Source organism: Dendrobates tinctorius, unplaced genomic scaffold, assembly GCF_039654945.1.
Source record: "Dendrobates tinctorius isolate UK_male_01 unplaced genomic scaffold, ASM3965494v1 ptg000193l, whole genome shotgun sequence".
NCBI classification, from domain to species: domain Eukaryota; kingdom Metazoa; phylum Chordata; class Amphibia; order Anura; family Dendrobatidae; genus Dendrobates; species Dendrobates tinctorius.
The window spans coordinates 3,019,224-3,038,061 of NW_027361860.1; positions in this window are offsets into that span (position 1 = coordinate 3,019,224).

Here is an 18,838-nt window from a genome sequence, read left to right on the forward strand (position 1 = left end):
AACCGATAGGGCATCATCTCAAACGAGATTAGTTTGGCAATGTGGGCGTTCAAACCCAGTGTACGCGGATGAGAGACTGAGTACTTTCTTGACCTACTCATAGTCTCTGGGAGGGTGAGCTGGACTTGAGAGCTGCATATGGTGGAAGGAGCGGTGGACAGGGCGGACTGAGAGAGGGTTGATGATGGTGATGGAGTTGGTGTTCTTTCTGATGGCCTAGATTCAGTATTTCGTTGATATAACAGTGGGATTCCCTGACTGCTGTTGCCTTGCAACGACACCTCAACATTTGCTGCTGTGCTAACCGATGGGCTTACAGTGGGGGAAACAATGTAGCGTTGCTGACTACCTTCTTTGTGATCAGTTGCACATGTGGCACTTGAGGTTTGGTGTTGTGTCCACGCTTGCAAGTGCATGCTGGTTAAATGTCTAAGCATGCAACTGGTATTCAAATTTTTCAGATTTTTCCCTCGGCTAAAGGTCTTTGCGCACTTCTTACAGATAACCTTGGCCTGATCATGAGGATTTTGTTCAAAAAAGTGCCACACTGCACTCTTCCTACTTTGGCAGACATTTTCATAGAATCATAGAATCATAGAATCGTAGAGTTGGAAGGGACCTCCTGGGCCATCTGGTCCAACCCCCTGCTAAAAGCAGGATTCGCTAAATCATCCCAGTCAGATGTCTGTCCAGCCTCTGTTTGAAGACTACCATTAAAGGAGAACTCACCACTTCTCGTGGCAGCCTGTTCCACTCATTGATCACTCTAACTGTCAAAAAGTTTTTTCTAATATCTAATCTGTGTCTCCTCCCATTCAGTTTCATCCCATTGCTCCTAGTCTTTCCTTGTGCAAATGAGAATAAAGTTGAGCCTTCTACAATGTGACAGCCCTTTAGATATTTGTAGACAGCTAATAAGTCTCCTCTCAGTCTTCTCTTTTGCAAACTAAACATTCCCAAATCCTGCAACCTTTCCTCATAAGACAGGGTTTGCAGACCGGTCACCATTCTGGTCGCTCTTTTCTGAACTTGCTCCGGTTTGTTGATGTCTTTTTTAAAATGTGGTGCCCAAAACTGGACACAATATTCCAGATGAGGTCTGACCAAAGAGGAGTAGAGGGAAATAATGACTTCACGTGATCTAGACTGTATGCTTCTGTTAATACATCCTAGAATTGCATTTGCCTTTTTTGCTGCTGCATCACACTGTTGACTCATATTCAGTCTGTGATCTATTAGTATACCCAAGTCTTTTTCACATGTGCTGTCACTTAGCTCTATTCCTCCCATTCTATATATGCTTTTTTCATTTTTATTGCCCTGATGTAGTACTTTGCATTTCTCCCTATTAAAAACCATTCTGTTAGTTGCTGCCCACTTCTCCAGTTTATTTAAATCTTTTTGAATCCTCTCTCTCTCTTCTCTATTATTAGCTATCCCTCCTAGCTTTGTGTCATCAGCAAATTTAATCAGTTTACCCTCAATTCCTTCATCTAAATCGTTGATAAAGATGTTGAACAATACAGGGCCCAGGACAGAGCCCTGTGGTACCCCACTTGAGACATTCTTCCAACTGGATGTGCAGCCATTTACAACCACTCTTTGGGTCCGATCACTAAGCCAGTTATGAATCCACCTAACAGTTGCCTTGTCCATTCCATACTTAGTCATTTTTTCAATAAGGATTGTATGAGAGACTTTGTCAAATGCTTTGCTGAAGTCAAGATATACTATATCTACAGCATTTCCTTGATCCACCCAATCAGTGATACCGTCATAGAAGGAAATTAAGTTAGTCTGACATGACTTATTAGTTACAAACCCATGCTGACTCTGTTTAATCACTTCATTCTTATCCAGGTATTGACATACATGTTGTTTAATAATTTGTTCAAAGATCTTTCCTGGTATAGAAGTCAGACTCACCGGCCTATAGTTGCCTGGGTCCACCTTCTTCCCCTTTTTGAAGATAGGAACAACATTTGCTCTTCTCCAGTCTTCTGGCACTTCTCCTGTTCTCCAAGAATTTTCAAAGATTATGGAGAGGGGTTCAAAAATTTCTTCTGCTATCTGCTTCAGTACTCTGGGGTGTAATTCATCTGGTCCTGGAGACTTGAATTCATTTAGGTTAGCTAAGTGTTTCCTCACTATCTTTCTGTTTATAGATATCCTGGATTCTTCTATTCCCTTAATAGGACAGTGAATAACAGTTGATGTTACATTTCCTTTCTGAGAGAAAACAGATGCAAAATAGGAATTTAAAAGTTCAGCCTTCTCAACATCCTGTCTTACCATTTCATCATTTTCATCCTGTAAAAATCCTATAGCATCTTTGACTTTTCTTTTACTTTTGACATATCCCCAAAATCCTTTATTATTGCATTTGACATCTCTTGCAAGCCTCAATTCATTTTCAGCTTTAGATAATCTGATTTGTGCCCTGCAGGTTCTGCAGACAGCATTATATTCTTCTTTAGATATGCCTCCCTCTTTCCATTTTATAAACATTTTTTTCTTCCTTTTTAGCATGTGCTTAAGTTCTGTGTTCATCCATCCTGGTTTCCTTAAATGCTTCCTATTCTTCCCTCTTTTCGGAATTGTTAACAACTGTGCTTTGAGAATTTCATTTTTCAAGATTTCCCATCCTTCCTGGACATTTTTGTCTTTAAGGATATCCAGCCATTGGATCCCTCCAATTATCTTTCTGAATCCCTTAAAATCTGCCTTTCTGAAATCTAACCTTGACGTCTGAGTCTTCACAGGTCTTCCGCCTCTAGTTATCCAAAATTCTAAAATAGCATGGTCGCTACCTCCTAGGGTCCCAGCCACTTTTACCTCCTCAACCATTTCCTCCCTGTTTATAAGGATTAGATCCAATGTAGCAGTTCCCCTTGTTTTCTCCCTTACCTTTTGGAAGATAAAGTTGTCAGCAAGAGAGGATAAGAATTTCCTTGACCTGTTAGTTTTGCCTGAGAGAGATTCCCAACAAATGTCTGGATAGTTGAAATCTCCCATGACAACTATGTCATATTTTTTGGAGAACTTGGCCATTTGATGCATAAAGAGTTCATCCATATCTTCAGCTTGCACAGGCGGTCTGTAGTAAATGCCTACAATGGTGTCCTTTCCATTGTTCTGACCTTGTATTCTTACCCAAACAGTTTCCACAGAACTCCCAGTCTCTGAAGCTTCAATCTCTGTGCAGATATACGCGTTTCTAACATACAATGCGACACCTCCTCCTCGTTTATCAAGTCTGTTTCTTGCAAATAAGTTGTATCCTTCTAGTCTTGTATTCCAATCATGTGTATAGTGCCACCAAGTTTCAGTGATTCCAATGACATCATATTTCTTTTCCTGTGTTAGTAGTTCCAATTCTCCTTGTTTGTTGCCCATGCTTTGTGCATTAGTATAGAAACATTTTATTTTGTGATTGGTTTCTCTTTCTCCAATATTTTTATTAATTAGAATCTTTCGTCTTTGTTCTTCTTTTCCACTTCTGATAGCAGAGTTCTCAATAGCATTTGTCAGGTGTATGGCTTTTTCTGGTCTTTTGCTTCCCTTCCCATGTTGTTCTAGTTTAAAGCTCTCCTTACAAGTGTAGCAAGGCGACTTCCAAATACATGCTTTCCAGTCTTCGTAAGGTGCACCCCATCTCTAGCAAGTAGTCCATCGTATAAGTAGTTCACTCCGTGATCCAGAAATCCAAATTGTTGCTGACGGCACCATCGACGTAACCAGTTGTTCACTTGCAGAATCTTATTCCACCTCCTTGTTCCATGGCCATCCACTGGGAGGATGGAAGAGAAGACCACCTGCGCTCCCAGTTCTTTCACTTTCTTGCCTAAGTCTTCAAAGTCTCTGCAGATGGTTTCCAGGTCGTTTCTTGCGGTGTCATTTGTCCCCACATGTAGTAGCAGGAATGGATAGTCATCTGTAGGTCTGAAGAGTCCTGATATCCTGTCAGACACATCTTTAATTTTTGCACCTGGAAGACAGCACATTTCTCTTGAAGTTATATCCGGTCTGCAGATAGCGGCCTCTGTTCCTCTCAACAGGGAATCCCCCATGACCACCACTCTCCGTTTCTTCTTCACAACATTTTTCTTTCTCCATCCAGGAGGACTCTGAAGGCGTACAAGGTTGCTGTTTGTTGGCAAAGTCTTATCCTGATGTATTTCTTCATCGTTTTCCTGCGTGAGAGCCTGGTACTGGTTTCTGACCAGTATGGGTGCTGACTGCCTCCTGGTCCTCCTGCTTCTCTGGGTCACATGTCTCCATTCCTCTGTTTCTTCAGGTGCACTTCGAATCTCTTCTCTTTCTGTAACATGAAGAGATAATTCTGCTCTATCCAAGAACTCTTCACCTTCCTTAATGATCTTCAACGTAGCTAACCTCTCTTCGAGATTTTGCAACTTTTCCTCCAACAGGGACACAAGCTTGCATTTGTGGCATGTGAAGTTTGGCTTTTCCACTGGTAAATCTGTGAACATGTAGCAAGAAATGCAGCTCACCAAATGGCTCCTGTCCTCTTCCATCTTGAGATTTCTTAAAAACGCTGAAAGATGAGCGAAAATTCGTTTTTCCGATTTCCACTTTTCAGCTGCAACGGCCAAAACCCAGTGATCGTTGAGCTCGCGGAGACTCTTCACTTATCCCAGAAGGCACTGGGAATATGCAAATGATCTCCTCAAGACTCTTCCCCTGGTTTTGTGGCCTAGCACGCTGTGATGTTTTGACCCTCTGGACAAGCTGTCCAGCAACTCTTTTGATTTTTGGAACCTGTCTTTGGAGTGCTCCGGGCCTGCCAGATAACAGCTGTTGCGATGTTGATGTCTGCTGTGGATGCTCCTCATCTGAGCTATTTGAAGCAGCACCCTCTTCCCCCAATGGATGCCAATCTGGGTCAACAACTGGGTCATCCATCACCTCCTCTTCAATGTCATGTGCACCTTCTTCTGTGTCACCGTGTATGGTGGTATAGTGTGCGGGAAGGGGCACCAGAGTCTCATCAGGGTCAGAATCTGGCTCTGTACACTGCGAGGACAATGTAGTGCTCTGAGTGAATGTACCAGCAGAATCATCTATCAGCGGCTGTGCATCAGTGCACTCCATGTCAGATTCATCTTGGCCTGGGTAATTCACCATTTCACTTGATAATCCAGGCATGGTATGTGAAAACAGCTCCATGGAGTAATCAGTAGTATGGCCTGCGTCATCCTTCAATCTTGGTTGTGGTGAAGGACACAAGGAAAGGTGTGGTTCATGAACATGAGCCTCCAATGACGACTCAGTGCTTTTACTTTTTACAACTTCAGAAGAGGAGGCGATAGAGCTGGAGGCTGAGTCAGCAATGTAAGACAAAACTTTTTCCTGATGCTCTGGCGTTAAAAGCGGTTTGCCAACTCCTAGAAAACTAAGCCTTCGAAGCCTTATGGAGCCATACGATGACGCAGGCTCAACACCTCCTGCATTCGGTCCTATTTTGCTTTTGCCACTACCATCAGATCCACCACCAACACCATCATTACCAGCTGCCAACCCCCGCCCAATTCCACGGCCTCTTCCACCAGCCTTCCTCATTTTTGGTAGAAATGTAGACAAAATCCTACAAACTATATAGTAATGTAAAACAAGGTACAAGGTGTCTATAGGACAGGGGAGATTTAGATTTTCTGCAGACACTTGTGGACACTGGACACTTGGATTGTGTGAGGCCCACTGAATATCACAGCGCTATGTCACAGGCTCGATGGCACAGGTGTGAAAAAAGTGACTACAGGATAAGGGAGATTTTGAATTTCTTGGAGATTTTGAATTTCTGCAGACACTTGTGGACACTGGACACTTGGATTGTGTGAGGCCCACTGAATATCACAGCGCTATGTCACAGGCTCGATGGCACAGGTGTGAAAAAAAGTGACTACAGGATAAGGGAGATTTTGAATTTCTGGGAGATTTTGAATTTCTGCAGACACTTGTGGACACTGGACACTTGGATTGTGTGAGGCCCACTGAATATCACAGCGCTATGTCACAGGCTCGATGGCACAGGTGTGAAAAAGTGACTACAGGATAAGGGAGATTTTGAATTTCTGGGAGATTTTGAATTTCTGCAGACACTTGTGGACACTGGACACTTGGATTGTGTGAGGCCCACTGAATATCACAGCGCTATGTCACAGGCTCGATGGCACAGGTGTGAAAAAAGTGACTACAGGATAAGGGAGATTTAGATTTTCTGCAGACACTTGTGGACACTGGACACTTGGATTGTGTGAGGCCCACTGAATATCACAGTGCTATGTCACAGGCTCGATGGCACAGGTGTGAAAAAAGTGACTACAGGATAAGGGAGATTTTGAATTTCTGCAGACACTTGTGGACACTGGACACTTGGATTGTGTGAGGCCCACTGAATATCACAGTGCTATGTCACAGGCTTGATGGCACAGGTGTGAAAAAAGTGACTACAGGATAAGGGAGATTTTGAATTTCTTGGAGATTTTGAATTTCTGCAGACACTTGTGGACACTGGACACTTGGATTGTGTGAGGCCCACTGAATATCACAGCGCTATGTCACAGGCTCGATGGCACAGGTGTGAAAAAAGTGACTACAGGATAAGGGAGATTTTGAATTTCTGCAGACACTTGTGGACACTGGACACTTGGATTGTGTGAGGCCCACTGAATATCACAGCGCTATGTCACAGGCTCGATGGCACAGGTGTGATTTTGAATTTCTGCAGACACTTGTGGACACTGGACACTTGGATTGTGTGAGGCCCACTGAATATCACAGTGCTATGTCACAGGCTCGATGGCACAGGTGTGAAAAAAGTGACTACAGGATAAGGGAGATTTTGAATTTCTGCAGACACTTGTGGACACTGGACACTTTTGGATTGTGTGAGGCCCAATGAATATCAGAGCGCTATGTCACAGGCTCGATGGCACAGGTGTGAAAAAAGTGAATTGTAGAATTGGGCAGAATAGGAATCTCCCTAGAGTGTAGGTCTGTAAGAACGGAACAAGTCCTCCAATTTTCCTTGCACAGTGACACACAGATAGCTTCACTGTGGCTGTGATAACAGCCGTTACACGGTACTGTGTGAGGAGCGTACACCACTGTATGGTGTGAATAAATGCACGCTCAGTACCTTAGCAGGACAAAAAAAAAATTGGGATTGCTTTTAAAAAAGCAGTTTGCAGAGCAGTGGGGAAACAGCAATGCAGCTGTCAGGAAGCCTTAGAAGGCAGCCTAACAACCAACACCGCTGATCCACCACAATATAGCCTCCCCTTGCACTGCACACACAGTGACTGGTGTGTTGCACAGGCAAAATCGCTAGCAGCAGAAGCAGTTTTTTTGTCTTCTTCCCTGCCTAACGCTCTCCCTACAGAATCAGCAACCTCTCCCTATGCTAAGATCGGCAGAAGTACGATGGCGGTCGGCGTGCACGCCCTTTTATAACCCCTGTGACGCCCACCAAAGCAAGCCAATCACTTGCATGCCCTTCTGAAAGATGGTGGCGACCCCTGCCTATGTCATCACGTTGCCCACAGTGTCCGTGGATCCTGATTGGCTGAAAAAGAGTGCTAAACTTTTGAAACGCGACTTTGGTGCGTAAGTCGCCGACCTCGTGGCCGACCTCATACTAGGGTCAGGTTTCGTTTCATGAAACCCGACTTTGCCAAAAGTCGGCGACTTTTGAAATTGTTCGACCCGTTTCGCTCAACTCTAACAGTAAGGATTTTGGCAGGGTTGATGAGATCTGCAGGACTCTCCTCCTTATCCACTGATAAGAATGACTGTGATAGGGCATCGGCCTTGATGTTCTTGTCCCTAGGGCTGAAAGTGGAGTTCGAAGTCAAAACGTTCGAAAAACAGTGACCATCTGCCTGCCGAGGATTAAGCTTTTGAGCGGACTGAAGGTAAGCCAAATTCTTGTGAACCGTGAAGATGGCGAACAGATGGATGGCTCCTTCGAGCAGATGACGCCATTCCTCGAGAGCCAATTTTATGGCCAAAAGTTCTCTATCTCCAATTGCATGGTTTCGTTCAGGAGCTGAGAAAGCTTAAGAAAAGAATCCGCAGGTGAGAGTACGGCCGGAAGAGGACTTTTGCATCAGAACAGCTCCAGCTCCCACTGAGGATGCGTCGACTTCCAGAATAAGCGGCCTGTTGGTATCCGGGCGATGGAGTACAGGAGATTTAGCAAATTCTTGCTTCAAAGTTTCAAAAGCGTCTTGCGCATCAGGAGGCCAGAGGTTGGGATTGACTCCTTGCGGACAAGGTTTAGTCAAAGACGAGAAGTGGGGAATGAATTGCCTATAATAATTGGCAAACCCCAAGAAACGTTGAATTGCCTTTACACCAAGAGGACGTGGCCAATTGAGAACTGCGGAGACTTTCTCAGGGACCATGTCCAACCCCAAGCTCAAGACGATGTAACCAAGAAAAGGCAACGGAGTCTGCTCAAAAGTGCACTTCTCCAACTTAGCAAAAAGGTGGCTTTCTCTGAGACATTGGAGAACTTGGCGAACATCTCGACTATGTGTGGCTAGATCGGGGGAGTAGACCAAGATATCGTCCAGGTAGACCACGACATAAGAGTAGAGGAGATCTCGAAACATGTCATTAACGAGTTCCTGGAACACTGCAGGGTCGTTGCAGAGACCAAACGGCATAACCAAATATTCATAGTGCCCATCTCGCGTACTGAACGCGGTCTTCCACTCATCCCCTGAGCGTAAGCGAATGAGGTTGTAGGCTCCTCGTAGATCGAGCTTGGTGGACACTCATGCTCACCTCAGGCGATCAAAGAGCTCAGAGATGAGCGGCAGGGGGTATTTGTTCTTGATCGTGATGCGATTCAAGCCACTGTAGTCGATGCATGGACGCAGAGACACATCCTTCTTTTTCATAAAAAAGAAGCCTGCTCCTGCAGGGGACGAAGACTTCCGAATAAATCCTCTAGCCAAGTTGTCTTGAATGTTTTCAGACATGGCTTGAGTCTCTGCCGAGGAGAGGGGATAAGTTCTACCACGAGGAGGAGTGGTATCTGGAACCAGCTCGATGAGGCAGTCGTAGGGACGGTGCGGAGGAAGAGTCTCAGCTTCACTCTTGTCGAAGACATCCGAAAAAACAGCGTAAGCCAACGGCAACCTGGCGGGAACAGGGGAAGGAGAGGGGTTACCTATGGGACGCACTGACAGCAGACGAGCCCGACAGGACTACCCCCAGCGCAAGACGTTGCCAGTATGCCTATTCAACGTGGGTTCGTGGAGCTGCAGCCAAGGGAGACCAAGGAGGATAGGATGGGAGATCCCTGCTAAGACAAAAAAATGTAACTTTCTCCCTGTGCAGGGCCCCTATCTGCAATTCTACCTCTTGAGTAACATGAGTAACGGCCTCTTGCAGGGGTCAGCCATCTACGGACGCAAGACCCTCACAGGGACAGAAAGTTTGTTAACTTCCTCAAGTCTAATCAAACTTCCGGCGGCGCCCGAGTCCACATAGGCCATTAAAGAAGCCCGCTTCCCACTGACACGGAAGAGGACAGATAAAGTGAGGGGTTGAGAGGTATCACATACACCAAGGGAGGCCTCTCTTACCTGGCCTAGGCGGAGACGTTTACCGGACACTCTGGACAAGATCGGAGTAGGTGGGAGTTGCTGCCGCAATAGAAACAAAGGCCCTAGAGACTTCTCTCCCTACGATGCTGGTCCGAGAGCTTAAGGCGGTCCACCTGCATGGGTTCAGGCACAGAAGCAGGAGCAGGGGTCCTCGGTCGGTGACTGGGCGGTCTGCGAACTAAAGATTAAGGACGGGGAACCCTTCTCTCCTGAGTTCGTTCCTGGAACCGGAGATCAATCCGGGTGGCCAGGGAAATCAGATCTTCCAGAGCTGTGGGGGTGTCACGACCAGCAAGCTCGTCCTTAATACGGCCCGAGAGGCCTCACCAAAAGGCACCCACCAGCGCCTCGTTATTCCAGCCTAAATCAGAGGACAAGGTCCTAAACTGTATGGCATACTGGCCCACAGTCTGAGAACCTTGGCAAAGGTTGAACAGTGCCTCACTGGTGGAGGCAAGATGGCCCGGTTCGTCAAAAACTCGCCAAAAAGTGTCCAAAAATATGGATAGCTGGGTAACCGCAGGGTCGTCACGCTCCCAGAGGGGATTGACCCAAGCCAAGGCGTCCCCCTCCAAATGGGAGATGATGAAGGCCACTTTGGCTCGGTCTGTTGGATACTGCTGGGGCAGTAGTTCAAAATGGAGACGGCACTGGTTTAAAAAACCCCGGCATAATTTGGCATCACCATTATACCGAGGTGCCTTGACTAGCCACGGAGGTGGGTGAGAAACCGGGGCTGGAGGGGAGGCAGAGGTGGCCGAATGCAGGGAAAGTAATCGGCCTTCCACAGACGCCATGTAACTAAGGATATGGGTCTGAGTATCACGCTGCTGAGCTAAATCTTGTTGTAAGCCCGCCAGCTGGGCGGCGTTACCAGAGTCAGAGGATTGGAGAGCGGACAGACGCGAGTCAATGGTTTTCATAAAGGACATAATGCGCGTCTGATTCTCCCGAAGGGAAACTAATTCTTTTTGCGCAGCCAAGGCTCCAGCGGGGTCCATGGCCTGACTGTACTGTTACAGTTGCTGTTACGGGGGCGATGAGGAACAACCCGGAAGTGGACCCTCTGGGTCACGGCTACAGAGCCCCCGACGGTGAGCGGCCCAGTTGTGGCCACCGCCTATACAGGGAGTGTTAGGGGCAGGCCCACGGAGGGTAGAACCGTGAGGGCCGGAACCAAAGGGGTGACTGGGGTACGCCTGGAGAGGATACACAGGGAATCAGGGCTGTTGCAGAGAAGGACCTGGAATAACGGAGAACGGGCTGCATGACAGACTCAGCGGATGACACAGGCGGGAGGCTGCAATAGAGAGCAACAACAAGAAATAAGGCACAGACAGGGAGACAAGGCAGGAGACAGGCGGACAGAGGCAGACACAGGAGGCAACGGATGCAAGGACAGGCAGAAGAGACAGGGCGAGAGCTGACAGGAATGGCACAGCAAGGCGCAGACAAGAGGCACGGCCTGAGACGCAGTGAACGCTTCAGGAGATAGCGTCACCGAAGTCGACAGTCAGGCACCTTACCTGACTAGACACAGATCCTAAATAGCTGGTGGACACTGCCATGTTGGGGGTGGCGCCACCGCACCATCACTCCCAGGAGGCAGTGCACCGGGATCCCCACAGTGCGCAGATGCCTGACGCCGAGGAACACGGAAGCTGGGCGCAGGGATGCGCTGGGGCACAGGGACGCGCCGGGAGGTGCACATAGCTGGGACCATGACAATATCTATATACACACACACACACACACACAGTGCCTGCAGGCCTTCACTGATATGTATAGAGCGATGTACACTACCCTGCCTACCAAACACTGCAGCCTATATATTCTGGAATTAGTCCTTAGGACTGTTTGTTTAGCTGGATTTGAGTAGTTTAGGATGGTAGACCCCACACTGACTAATAAAGCCCAAGTCTGACCCTATCTTTGCAGCAGCTCTCCCAACACTATCTAACTCTGGAGCTGAATGCGCCGAGCAGGGCAGCGTCCGGTCTCTTATACTCTTGATGATGCTGTGTGGCCTGCCAATCACTGCAAGACCGCAACAAAGATGGCTGCGGCGTTAGTGTCTGGCAGACAATCCCTGCATGGCGATTGCATTTTTAAAGACCGCCAAAAAATGCTGGGTGGAGACCCAAGTTCCCGCCGAGTAATCCCAGAAATGCTCGGTGCTTGCCGAGTGCACAGAGTACCGTGATACTCGGGTGAGTAATGAGTAGTGGCGAGCATGTTCGCTCATGACTAATGACCATGTGATATTTCAGTTTTTCTTTTTTAATTTGCAAAAACTTCTACTTTTCTGTTGTCAAGATGGGGTGCAGAGTGTACATTAATGAGAAAAAAATGAACTTTATTGAATTTACCAAATCCGATTTTTTTTTCAGAACGTTTCCTCGGACCGAGACAATCGCAGCATGTTGCGATTGTCACCGATTTTCGGATCGGACTCGCCAATGCAAGTCTACGGGTGCGAAATCAGATTACAAACTGATGTGGGACTTGCGATAATATCGCAAGACTTCTCCAGGTCAACAGCAAAGAGCATCAGGCATTGGCATTGGATGTCAATTTGATGCTTAGATGCGAATAAAATCGGTTCATAGCCGGAAATTCGGATGACAGACGGATCCCTGGACAAGAAACCTTTGTGCAATTTTGTACCGTAAAAATCGGATCGATTTTTTAATCATTGTGTGTGACTCCAGCTTAAGTTATATACTGTGTATATGATGAGAACACAATGGAGATGAGCTGTTTCTCATTATTACACAACTTCATTTATGGACATCTTTGATTTGATTTCTTTTGATAAGTCTTCTTGTTAAACCTTTTCAGGTCTGCAATTCCCCTGATAAGTCGGATTCTCACCCATCAAGTCTTTAGGACATCATTTAGGAATAAACCAACATGTTCTGTTACATACCCCATTGATAGTGAGCAGTTATTGACCAAGGAGCAGTGGTCTCCACCAGCCATAGACCCTCAGTCACAGCCCTGGTGCTGACAATGTGTGCAAGTCATTATGGAAAGTAAGGGGAGGATTAGTTAGTGCTAATTGTATAAGTGATGTCAGACAAGATAAACATCATTCCATATGTAGGCAGCCACAACAATCCAGCCCTCTTTGGGGAATGAGCTGTGATCTCCTTTGTATTCATGACCTGATGAGATGTTCTCTGAGCACAAGGCTCCTGCCCTGGGGGAGCGATACATACCACCTTTTGTGCTCCTAGACTCTTGCAGGAAGGTTTTTTTTGCAGTACCTTACAATGTACTGAGAATATGCGTCAAAATCAGTGGGAGGACATGGTAAAATAAATGAAATTCTGCCATTTGCTTTTTGGGATTGAAGTATTCATGGTGCAATAAAAATGAGCCGGCAGCTCCAATCCCCAGGTCAGTACGATTACGGTGAGGCCAAACCTGCAAAGATTAGATAGTTGTTGTTTTTTTTGGTTTTTTTCCTCCCCTTTAAACAGGAGATCATCATAACTGCATAAAGGAGCGGGGTGACGGCTTCTCTTTTTCTGTTGATTAATTACAATAAAGAATATTAAAAACGTATGTTCCCAAAATCGTTTATTTTTCCTTAGGAAGGTGTGGGGGCTGAAGGGAAGTAGTCCGACTTGTTTGTTTTCTGCTCTTTTAAGCATTTACCATTTTATCACTCAAGTGACAACTTCTTGTACAGTTTATTTTTTATTTTATACATTCTAGAAAAACACTGACATCTGACTGTAAAAATGGACGCACTGATGACACCGCATATTGTTTTTTTTCAGGTACATTTTTAACCCCTTCCTGACAATCGCCATTCATATGTTCTGCAGGAAGTGCGTTCCCGCAAAGATAAGTATATGTACAGCACAGCCTCCCGCTGCGTGTGCCGGTGACGGCTGTATGTGACAGCTGACACCTCGCAGCAAGGCCCACGATCAGTGCTAGCACCGAAGAGCAGTGCAGAGTATATCAGTTCAGTGATCTGATGCATCATAGTAATGTCCCATTCTGGGACAATGTAACAACTTTAAAAAAAAGTATATAAAGAAAAATTATAAAAAAAAAAATCTCTAAATAAAGAAAAGAAATTTAACCAATAAATACATTAATGTAAATAAAAAAATTAAAAGTACACATTTGTTACTGCCGCCTAAGCTGTCTAGCAGTCGCAAATCATGCAGTTGAGACAATGAAAACTAAATCTCCGAGCACGCCAAAATACTCGGAGACCACCAGAGCATGCTCGGGAAAACCCGAGCAACGAGTATACTCGCTCATCACTATTGTCTATGGAAAATGCTGCTTAAATACTTGGACAGTTTCTTATACAGAGTTTAGTAAAGTATATTTTTGCTTGTTAAAGAGCATCTGTCAACTAGTAAAAAGTGTTTTTCTCTTTTACTTTTTTTAGTCCTCTTTAGGGAACTTCAGTCAGCAATTGTCTGATCTCTTGAGGTATATCCTGCAGTATAACCAGAGTGTCTCCAATGAAGCCCAGGCTGTGGCTGGGATTAACAGGGTGACTAGTATGGCAGCAATAGGGGCTATAATTGTGTTGCAAAATAGGCATTAGATTGCTGGAATGGCGGACTTCCAGGACTGCACTTTAGGACTCATACCCATTGGCGATTAAAAAAACGGTCCGATTTCTGGACTGGAAAAAAGGGTGGAGTGTTATGCCAGTGTCATGCGATTTCTATGCGATTTTTTATTTTTCCATCCGTTTTCCATCCGTTTTTTTTTCCCAGACACTTTTTTTCTACATTCATTTACAAGACCATTTACAGTGTTCTATACCACAGAATGGTGATGTATCCGTTAAAAACGGATGGAAAATGGATGGTCCGTTTTTGGTCCTTTTTTTAATCGCACCTATTGACTTCTATTGGGGAAAATCGCTGCAAATCGCAGCATGCTGCGATTTTTTTCTCAGACCGATTTTGGCTGAGAAAAAAATCGCAAGTGAGATCTCACCCATTCACTAACATGGGTCAGAGTGCAATCCGATTAAAAATCAGATTGCAATTGTCCGATTTAATTGCCAGTGAGTATGAGCCCTTAAAGGGGTTTTCAGTTTTAGAAAAGTGCAGTTTGTTGGGAAAAATATACTGTGCTTTACTCACTTTCCCCAGATCCAGTATGGAGTCTTCTCTAACATCCAAGACTCTGTTTGGCTGCAGTGCTGAAAATTACATTGACATCTCTGCACCAGTGATTTGTGAGTATACTCGTTGCTCTGGTTTTCCCGAGCATGCTCGGGTGTCCTCCGAGTATTTTGGCGTGCTCGGAGATTTAGTTTTCATCGTCTCAGCTACATGATTTGCGACTGCTAGACAGCTTGAATACATGTGTGGAATGCCGGTTTGTTAGGGAATTTCCACATGTATTCAACCTGCCTACAAGTCGCAAATCATGCAGCTGAGGTGACGAAAACTAAATCTCCGAGAGCGCCAAAATACTTGGAGGACACCCGAGCAACGAGTGTACTCACTCAACACTACTCTGCACCCAATCACTGAGCATAGTCAATGGCCACTGTGCTGTAGATATAAATATCATCTTGATCCCTGATGGTTTAAATGAAATATTTTAATAACCCTTAATGCTCCATGACCTAGTTTTATGTTGTGGAGCATGTCAGGGTGTTTGGAGCAGGTTCAGGAGCTGAGCCTATTCCACACAGAGCAGATATGTAACAAGCTACATTACATAGCTGGCAGCTGCTTCCTCCAGACTCTGAGACCTTGATTTCCAAGTTCTAGTGTGATGTATCCACAATCAGTGATGTTTCGGGAGCCATGCCATCTGCTGGTGGAGGTCCACTGTCTTTTATCAAGACCAAAGTCAGCGCAGCCGTCTACTAGAAGATTTTAGCGCACTCCATGCTTCCCTCTGCCGACAAGGTTTTTGGAGATGGAAATGTCATTCTCCAGCAGGATTTGGCACCTGTCCACACTGCCAAAAGTACATACATTTACTGAATATACATTTCAGTAGGCCAACATTTTGGAATCATTTTTTCAAGCTGGTGTTATAAAGTATTCTAATTTACTGAGATAATGACTTTTGGGTTTTCATGGGCTGTAAGCCATAATCATCAACATAAACAGAAATAAACACGTGAAATAGATCACTCTGTGTGTAATGACTCCATATAATATATGAGTTTAATTTTTTGAATTGAAGAACTGAAATAAATTAACTTTTTGATAATATTCTAATTTTGTGAAATGCACCTGTAGTACAAGTGATCAAACGATCGCTGGTTCAAGTCACCTAAAGGGACTGACAAAGTGAAAAGCAATAAAAAAAATAGTTTTTAAAAATATAAATACTGAAAAAAATACCATAAGAATTAAAATCATCCCATTTCCTCAATTAAAAATAAACAAACAAACAAAAAAACTATTTGGTATCTCCGAGACCGGAAAATTCTGATCTATTAAAATATAAAAGTTGCATTTGATCAGCAAACGCTGTAAAGCACAAACATGCCGAAACACCTTCACTGGGGTTTCTTGGGCATTGCAGCAGGGCAAAAAAATGCAACAAAAAGCAATCAATATCACAGTATGTTCCCCAAAATGGTATAAATAAAAACACCAGGTAACAATGCAAAAAAACCCCCACAAATCTCCACTGATGGCAAAAACAAAAAGTTTAGGGTTTCTGAAAATAGCAAACTTAGTATCAAAGCCACAGAAGAGGACTAAAAATCCTTAAAAAATTCAAAAATACAGCTAAAAAGGGGCAGCACCGATTACCTGCCCAGGTCTGTGAACAAATGCACTAGAGGATGCAGCCAGCCCATATATCAAAGAAGTTGCAAAACTAATAGGCTGAGAACAAGACACTATGCATTACCTACATGTGAACAGCGTCCTATTCAGGCCTCTATTGTGCAAATGTATACTAAGCAGTCACCCCCTCCATGAATGGGCAGGTGGTGAGTGGCTGTCTATTTAGTATCTTGCACCTGTGTTGCCAACATCTTTGCTATATGGGTTGGCTGCGTCCTGTAGAGCATTTATTCAGAGACCTGAGCAGGTAAGCGGAGCTGCCCTTTTTCAGCTGTATTTTTGGAGGATTTTTAGTCTCTTCTGTGGTTTTGTTACTAAGTTTAATGTTAGCAGCAAAAAACACACTTCTTTTTATAAAGTTCAGAATCTTTTTCAGCCATTGAAACCATAAAACACAGCTACCCATGTTCGGTATGACCACAATTGTAATGAGCTGGAGAATCCTAATGTCAGGTAATTTTTATTGCACAACGAACACCGTAAAAATAACACCCAACAAACAATGACAAAATTGTGTGGGTTTTTTCACCATTTCCCCACACATGGAATTATTTTTTTGCTTAATTTTATATGGTAAAATAAATGAACTCCAACATCTTCCACGTAAAAACAAGTTCTAAAAGGATGACCATGTAAAAAGGGAGCGGAAAAAAATGAAACCGCAAAAATGAAAATTGTCCATGTCCTTAAAGGATCAAAGGCAAAAGTAGGAAAAAGGAAATGTTCCAGCTTCTGGTAAAATTTTCTGAGTAAGGCCGGGGTCACACTTGTGAGAAACTCGCAGTAGTATCGTGTCTCAATACCCGCCTCTGCCGCCGACACTCGGGACCGGAGTGTGCGGCTGCATGCATTTCTAAGCAGCTGAGCGCTTCGGTCCGAGTGCCATCGGCAGTGCCGGTTATTGAGACACGATACTACTGCGAGTTTCTAGCAAGTGTGACCCCGGCCTGATCTTTATTCCATCGAAGAAAAAACCCTAATGAACAGGAGCAAGCGAAGCATTTTGAACAGTGTTCTTTTTCCTGTAATTGCTACATGTGAGTGGTCTGCTCGTGGTTCCGTGCATGTTGGACTCCTATAAACTTCAACGGTGAGCTGGCATTATTGTTTCTGTTTTCTGCATCAAAGAAAGAAGTGTATGGTGGGGCCGGGCAATACATGGATGAGGATAAAAATGACATGCTTGAAAAATAATGTATAAGTGGCATTCATTTATACATAGCATAGAACAACACAATGTTTGATCTTTAGTATATTGATAATTTTATACATGTCTTAAAGGGGCACTCCAGCAGATATTCTTTACTACCTCGTATAGTGCAGTACAGGCCTTTATTGAGGAATAATGTAGAGTTTTTTGTGTATGCCTCGGGTACACCTCTTTACTTGATGTAACTAGTTTAGGTTGTCGGCCATTTTGATTCCTTCTTCTCCCTCTTATATGGTTCCCCTAATGCACACTACATTTCCCATGATGCCACAGTCTCAGTATAAGGCCGGGGTCACACTTGCAACTGCAATGCGAGAAGCTCCCGCATCAATACCTGGAACTGCCTCTGGCACTCGGGATCGGAGTGTGTGGCTGCATGTTTTTCTATGCAGCTGAGCGCTCCGGTCCCGAGTGCCGGCCGCAGTGCCCGGTATTGATGCGTGAGAGTCTCGCATTGCAGTTGCAAGTGTGACCCCGGCCTAATTCTTTCTTCCATGTAATGTCAGCCAGTGATAGATCAGTGACACACAGCTGCTGTTCCTGGATGTATAGAGCTTTGGTGTATGTAATGTGATGCAGCTTTTCGCCTACTAATATCACTGCTCTCTGATATAAAGCAAAAACAATAGGCCGAATTTATTCTGTCTAGAAAAAGAGCGACCAATGAGAGTGCAGCTTTCATTTTACCTCAGCAGAGAAAAAAACAAATGATGCTCTGTAGTCGCCTATGCTGCCCATAGCAACCAATCATAGAGCAGGTTTCATTTGTCAAAAGAACAATACAAAATAGAAGCTGCTCTGTGATTGGTTGCTATGGACTATATAGGCAGTTCTCTTTTTTTTTTCACCAATAGCTTTAGGGACAAGAAGAGTGGAGCAGCATGAGGAAGAGGGGGAAGAGGGGTGCCGCCAGGAGGGCTTTTAATAGCTAAAAATGTCATCCTATAGATCACAGGAAATCAGAAACTGACACCCTGTGTGCACATTGGATCATGTACCGGAGTGGTTGTCAGACTTGAGAACACTTGACCCATCTTCCTATGATTAAAGGGGAAATGTAGAGATGTAATGGAGGTTGGAGGAAATGAATTCTACACACAAAATCCTTGTTTCTTATCAATATTCTAATTTATAAAAAGGCTTTTCACATTTTCCAATGTCGTGGTTCTTACCGCAATGAT